An 8,096-nucleotide genomic window follows, 5' to 3' on the forward strand; every position below is an offset into this window, starting at 1 on the left:
GAAGACCCGCGTCAGCATGAGTGCTGGACGGCCACCGGAATTTGCCGATGCAGAAGGTACGTGGCCTACGTATCGCGTTCGCCTGGAGGCGTACTTTGAGGCTCATAGCATCGTGGACCCAACGAAGAAGCGAGCGCTGCTCATCGCTTCGCTCACGGACAGTGCAGTGCGTGTGGTGCAGGGCCGGTGTCAACCAAAAAAGGTGAATGAACTGAGCTATGAGGAAGTCGTCGGGTACCTGGAAGATCACTATGCTCCGGAGGCCAACGAGATCGCTGCAAGTTATGCTTTCTTCATGCGTTCGCAACAAGACGGGGAAGCTGCTCAGGACTTCATTGCGGACATTCGACGCCTAGCTGAGAAGTGTAACTTCGGCACGTCATTGGAGCGCATGTTGAGGGATCGAATCATTTGCGGAGTGCTGGATGAAGACGTTCGGCGCCATTTACTGACGCGACGGAAGCTCACCTTAGAAGAGGCTGAAGACTTTGCTGTCTCGGCACAGATAGCTGTTGAAAATGCCACGAGCATGAACTCGGCGCACTCAGAAGTACATTTTGCCCGACAAAAGAGCCATTCCTCGAAGCGACGTCCCAAGCCGGAACAAGGCGACGTGTGTGGAAGGTGTGGAGAATCGCATGCTGAGTACGAGTGCAAACACCTTCGCGCGGTGTGCCACCGGTGTGGAAAACGAGGACATCTACGTCGGATGTGCCTGTCTAGCACAAATAGTGACCGTCGGCAGGGATCTTATCCAGCAAGACAACGGCGCCAGGGTTCGTACGCCATGGCAGCCGGAGAGGACACAAGCTCGGACGGCAACGACGCCTTGCACACGATTACAGCGGTTCTCCATCACGCAGCCAGTATCCGCAAGGTTAGGCCTATATACAAGGACATCAGTTGGAATAACGTTCCGCTCACTATGTCGGTGGACACGGGGTCACCTGTAAGCGTCATTCCCGTAACGGTGTTCTGCAAGTACAAGCAGCTCTGGCCTCCGTTGGAGAGTTCACAGATCAAGCTCTCTTGTCTTTTGGGAGAACCTCCAGTTGTCGGCCAGCTTAGCATGACCGCTACGTGCGACGGGAAAGATATTCCTGGTACTGTCATAGTGGTCGACAGCTCCGGACCATCTTTGTGCGGCAGAGATACCATCAAGGCATTTAATGAAGTTGGAGTGGCAATGTTGTCGAATGTGGTAGCGAATCTGCAACCGGCTGGAATACAGGCTGTCAGCACAGGTCTGCAACAGCTGCTTGACGAATATGCCGACGTGTTTGCTCCGGGACTCGGCCTGTGCAAAGGACCACCGGTCACATTTCAATTGAAAGAAAACGCGTGTCCACGGTTCTTTAAGGCCCGTACTGTACCCTACGCTCTCAGAGATAAGATGTCTGAATCGTTGGATCAGCTGGTCGCGGAAGGCGTTTTGACGCCGGTAAAAACCGCTGAATGGGCAACCCCTGTGGTACCCGTTTTGAAGGGCGATGGGTCCCTCCGACTGTGTGGAGACTTCCGTATGACTGTGAATGCGGCCACTGTGGTAGAACAATACCCGTTGCCTCGAGTGGACGACATTTTAGCTAGGTTAAATGGTGGCGAAGTATTCACGACCTTGGATTTGCGTCAAGCCTACAGCCAGCTGCCATTGGATGAGGAAGCAAAGAAGATAACAGTCCTCAACACCCAGAAGGGTCTCTTTTGTTTTAACAGATTACCGTTTGGCGTAAGTTCTGCTCCAGCCATATTCCAAAGGCGAATGGACGGACTGCTGGGGGATATTCCTGGAGTGCAGGTGTACCTGGATGACATTATCATCGCCGAGAAAAAACATGATTCATCTAGGCTCAGAACCATGCTGCAGCGGCTGCGGGAGTATGGTCTCCGACTGAACAAGGGAAAGTGCAAGTTTCGGCAAGACGAAGTCACATTTCTCGGTCATGGTATAGACGCGAAGGGTCTGCGACCGAAGGACGACAATATCAAAGCCCTTGTTGAAGCCCCAAAGCCCACCTCGGTGAGTGAGCTGAAAGCTTTTCTCGGTCTCATAAATTACTATGGCAAGTTCCTGCCCAATCTGGCCACCATGGTAGCTCCGCTACATGCTCTCTTATCCAAAGGAGTCAAGTGGCAATGGAGCCAGGAACAGGAGAAAGCATTTCAGCAAGTTAAGCAGGCAATTGTGGCTTCCAAGTTTCTGGCTCACTTCGACCCGGATAAGCCACTGCGGCTGGAGTGCGATGCGTCATCAGTAGGCATTGGGGCCGTTTTGTCGCACCGCGTGAATGGTGTTGACTACCCCATTGGATTCCGGTCCAGGACACTTACCAAGAGCGAGCGCAATTACTCGCAGTTAGAAAAAAGAAGCTTTGGCACTGGTATTCGGCGTCGCCCGGTTTAAAGACTACTTGTACGGACATCAGTTCGTCTTAGTAACAGACCACAAGCCTCTTACTGGTTTATTCAATCCAGGTAAAGCCATACCACCCATGGCGGCCGCAAGAATACAGCGTTGGGCCTTGTTTCTTGGCAACTACAACTACACATTGCAGTACCGGAAGGGCAGTGACCATTCCAATGCTGATGCCATCAGTCGGTTGCCCTTGCCAGTAATGGAGGAGCCGCGGGACTTTGCTGCCGACGAGTACGTTTTGTATGCCCACTCTCTTGAGGAAACAGCGCTTTGCGCCCGCGAGGTTGAACATCTGACTAATCGAGACACCAGCCTTCTGCAGGTTAAAAAATGGATTTCCCAGGGATAGCCGTCGTATCTTCCGCAGGGCCATGAGCATCTCCGGCCGTACTTCAACAGAAGAACAGAGCTTACAGTCAGCCATAATTCGGTGTACTGGGGACATCGCATTGTTCTATCCCTGGCGGCGGCAAGGCGTGTGTTGCGTCTTTTGCACGAGACACACCCCGGCATGACAGGCATGAAAACCACAGCGAGAACGTTGTTTTGGTATCCGGGACTGGATTCCGACATAGAGCGACTGGTGAACTGAAGCGCAGGCTTCAGCGATGCCACCAGCACAGATACCTTTGGCCTGGCCAGCCACCGGGGAAAGGTAGAGCCGGCTGCACGCAGATTTCGCAGGCCCGTTGGACGGACAAATGGTCTTAGTCGTCGTCGACTCGGAAACGAAATGGATGGAAGCCATTCCAATGAAAACTGCCACTTCGCATACCACGGCCAACGCGCTAAGATCAATATTTGCACGGTTCGGCCTTCCAAAAACCTTTGTTTCGGATAACGGACCACAATTTGTGGGAAAAGTTTTTCGTGAGTTTCTGGCACGGAACAATGTGCAACAACTCACAACAGCCCCTTATCATCCAGAGTCGAATGGGTTAGCCGAACGAGCTGTGCGTACGCTCAAGGAAGGACTAAAGAAGAACCCCGGAATAGACCTCAAAATACGCATAGCGCGGGTTTTATGTCGATATCGCCGAACGCCCGTCAAGGATGGAAAGTCGCCGGCGGAACTCTTATTGGGGTACCAAATAAGAACAAAGCTGGACTGTATCGCTCCCGATGAAAGGTCACCAGAAATCCATCCACGAGTTGGAGGGTCTCCAGTTCAGGCAGGTGACCCAGTCTGGATGCGCGATTTCCGAACAAGTCGTCGCAGGTGGATACCAGGAGTAGTGCGAGATCAACTGGGGTCCAGAATGGTCACTGTTGATTCCGGGAAAGGAATTCAGCGGCGACACTTGGACCAGGTGAGACGTCGAACTGTCTCAGACTCTTTCTCGACACAGAGGGTAGCCGTAAACCCTGCAGATAGCACTCCAATCACGTCGCCACATAGTCCGCAGGTGGCCCAGACGGATAGCCCGCCACCGTTACGAAGATCGACCCGACAGCGACGGCCTCCTGAACGCTTGGACCTGTAAGAGGGGAAGAAGTGATGTATCGCCAACTTCATCGTCATCTTCATCGTGCCTTCATCGGCACTGCCATGGTCATCAGGACACGTGAGCAGCGGAACACACGGACGCAGGCTGCGATAATAAAGCTGCGGTGCTTGCGGCGTTATGTCTGACTGATGTCAGTGTTTTAAGCCTAGTGCGACATATCACAAACGTTTTCGGGCTGTAGTCAGTCTGCCTGCCTATCACGCGACGTCACCTAACACCGAAAACTCACCGCGTCAAAGTGACGTGTACGCCTTAAAGATGTATTAATATGCCGAACAAAACAATTTTCTTCTGAGTAGCCTCAGGCTGCCCCGTTCCGAAAGGAATAAAAGATGGTTGCCACCAATCACTCAGGCACTGGCTGCTCGCACCTGCCGGAGAGCATAGGTTTATTTGCGTACAATCAAACTTATTGCGTCGCCTCGGAATGTTTTCGAGCACTTTCGGCACGTTTAAGACGTCGTTCTGCCAACTCTTTTTTGTTGAGGATCCGTTTTAGCGTCAACCTTAAGCTTCCATTGCATGCCGCCACTATTTTGACCAGCCACCGCAAGCTATGTAAGGGAAAGCGGACCATTCGTAGACGCCGGGATCACCCTCTTCATCCGGTTATCAACTTTCAGTGCAGTGGCTCAGACCCATCGAATTGCTCTCCACTTGAGCGTGCTCTTCGCCTCACGGCATCAAGTGTACGTGAACAATTTGGGTGAAAGCAACTGGTCAAGAGACCCATACGTGCCACCTGAAGGCATAATTTGTGCCAGTTTCGAAACACCCGCTATGTAATTAACGAGAAGGAAATGAGGGCCCCATTTTTATTGTCATCTCAGAAGAAGCCAACAAAGAAAAACACCAAAAACAGCATAGGAAAATTCCTGGTACCTATGAATTCAATTAAAGATATGAAAAATAATGCAAATGGAAACATATTTATTATATTAATTTTACATAATAATTAATAACGACTAATAACAAGTGGAGTACGAAGCACGTCTTCGCCTTACACGCGCGATACTCTTACCAAATGAGCTACCTCAGCGCCGTTTTCCTATTCACTTTTAGGGGTATTTATGTTTATCTGCTAGAACTAACTCTGCGAGTGTTAGCCAGCGCCAGCAAACGCAAGGGTTGGCGGCAGATGTGGAAAATACATTCTAGCGCAGGCGTCACGCAAATGAGCAATACCCTTTAACAGATCCCGTTATTCTGCGCGCGAATGAAATCGTGAATTGAAGCAAGCGAAATGTATTTCGCGAAGTGCGCTTTTTAAATATTATGGGCCTTGCATCAGTTCTTTGGCTACCTCTGAGAAAAAAGTCCAATACAGAGCGTTGCCGTTGCAACTAGCTATTTTTGACCTGTGCGCAAATGAGTCTCTATAAGTCGTCTTCCGAAATTCTACGGTATAGGGATTGCAGAGACCACGCTCCGCGGCGCTCAGAATAGCGCATTCTAAACATGTCGAACAAGTGATAGCCTATATTTAACCTGTACTAACTAAAGTTAATGAAAGAAGTTGTAATTATTTTCTTTTTCGCGCGCACTTCGTCTCATGCAGTGTGCCACCCTGATCTTATTGTGCAGAAGCTCAGGGCGCGCTCTGCTGCACAATGTGTGAGCTGTCCGCACTGTGAGTCCGATAGCTAACTTTGAAGACTTCGTCAGTTATGAGTTACGATAACGTCATCACGCCATCAACAACTGCTACGCATTGTTCAGCCGTCGCACCCGCTGCTGTGTTGCAAAAGGCGTACGGGTTGAGCGATATTTGGAGCAGCGCAGTAGTGCATCGGAACGCTCTTCAAATGGCGCACTTGCGCTGCCGTTGATGCAAGCAAAGCGCAGCTCAGTGGTGTCTGGTTGGCGGGAGGGTTGGGGTGGAGGCATGAGAGAACCCTCACGTGGGCTTCGTTGTGAAGCAACAATTCAACCATCCTGCCGGCCTAAATTTCTTGGTGGCAAAGGCAAATTTTTTGTAGTGGTTTTCGTTGCAGAGGTCCTAACCATGCGTAGGAAGGATACGCATTTGGCTGGGACCTAATAAAATGTTTTTCTATAGTGGTCGCATCGTTATTGAGGCATTCGTGGTAAAGGCGTTCGACTGTATTGGTATTACACGCACCTGTCATGCGAGGCGTTAAATACACTGAGGGTGGTGTACGCCTTGAAGTACTTCCTCCGCTCTCTCCAGTCCGGCTGCCGCTGCCACCGTCGCTGCTGCCAAAGATGTCTTCCTCAGTATCGTCAACTTCTTCCTCACGGAAAGCTGCGATGTCATCAGTCACGCTTGAAGAGTATGAAACATTAAACAGCATCATAACAAAAATAGACTTGTCTAATCAGTCAGATTATGCCGTATTGCTAAATTGTACCCTAATGCAAACGTTCGATAATAGACGTCGGAGCTCACGTGGCCACATTAGACAACTTTACATAGGCGCAATAGGGAATATCATGGGCATTGCACTGTCTAGCATGTTATCGTAGGCTCACTGCGTCTGTCGGGCTTGATCACGTAGCAAAGCTACACTTCCCTGCACACAAAGCACACTGTCACGGCCAGGATGCGTTATACATACACGGTGCTTTAGGTTCAAGTACTGCTGTTCCTTTAAGCTGAGCTGTCAAGAGTAAGCAACACATTACCTACTATGTACTATTAACATTTACCTACTACATAATTTAAAACCGGTATCTGTGGCGGGGCTGCACGTGCGCGAAGGCAGAACAGTAGAGTCGAAGACACAGCACCCGTTTCTTGTAGCAACGCTTTCCCAGACACAGTTGTTTACAGACATCAGTGACACCAAGTGACAAGCACGCCTGCATCGCTTTTAGTGGAACTTTAGCGTCTGCATTACTGTTAACCCAAAACCGGCACTCGCACAATCTAACTAGTGTCATACATTTGTACTGGCACCATTATATTCAGTACTATAATTTGGTAGTTGTTGCTAACTGCAGTACATGCAATAAAAACGGCTAAGGACCTCAAGATTTATATTGATGCGTGAGCGAGTCATTGCGCTTGTTCTTATTGTTATCGTTATGTTCTCGGAGACGGTGACCTACACAGCAGTACGTGCGATCTGTAAGCTGCTTCCACCCGTTATGTAGGCGTTATTGTAAGTGCAGTAGACAAATTGCATTATCTGTTTCTTGTTACTATACATCTGGCGCTACCTCATGTTATTCGGCAACAAAACTAAACAACCTTAGAACGGGCAGAAGAGACCACTGTTGTTTTAAATCGCTCAGCTACCTTTTTCAAGTGGTAGGAAATATGTAGTATTGGAATAACCACAATTTCTTTTTTTTACTTTCTGAGGGGAGCTGCGCAGTAAATTCTGGGGAATGTAATTGCCCAAACAATGACTTTGAACTGGCGTTTGAATGCTGACAGAATAACTAATTCTGGGAACGTGCGAGTCATGTGAACCCGTTCTACCCAAACAATGTTTTGAAACTGATGTTGGAATGCTTAAAGAATAAGTGGCTCTGGACCGTCTTTAAGATTAACCCTGCGTATAAGTCTCGTTTGCATAGCATCGTGATTGGCCTTTGTCTAACACTTATCTAGCTGTATACATAAATACTGCTTGTGGCTTAAGGCATATAAACAAAATGATAGCTTTTAGACCTTAGTCACTGATCTACTTCATTCACATTCATTGCTTTGACTCCCATGCAGAGAAATAACTGAGCGTAAGAAATATCGTCTTTCATCTCCCTTAACTTCGCTTTTCAGCCGAAGTACGAAGTAACTCTTTGGCATAAGTGCGGTAGCGCATTAGTGAACACATTTCAATGTGTCTCTGTTAGAATTAGCTCCAATGTTGCATATAGTGCAGTTTAAGGTGATATGAAGCAAGAATAAATTTATTTTAGACAAGCAACGATGACATTGCTTGCGTCGGAACGGAGGGTGCAAGTGATCTAAAGCTCCTTGATCCACGAGCACGTCAGAAATTTATGCGAGCTAGATACTTTGTGCTGTCGGGCATGCGGACGCAATGCTCTATAGAGCGAGAATGATACGTGCGTGCGACTTTCTGCCCAATTATGCTCACCCTCGCGATTGACAATTGTTAGACTCACAGATTGAAAGACAGCAGTCTTTAAATGATTCGTGAGCTTCAGTTGTTCGTAAACGTGGGTGGTGGTAAACATTT

This window comes from Dermacentor andersoni, chromosome 4 (genome assembly GCF_023375885.2).
Source record: "Dermacentor andersoni chromosome 4, qqDerAnde1_hic_scaffold, whole genome shotgun sequence".
Classification (NCBI taxonomy): Eukaryota; Metazoa; Arthropoda; class Arachnida; order Ixodida; family Ixodidae; genus Dermacentor; species Dermacentor andersoni.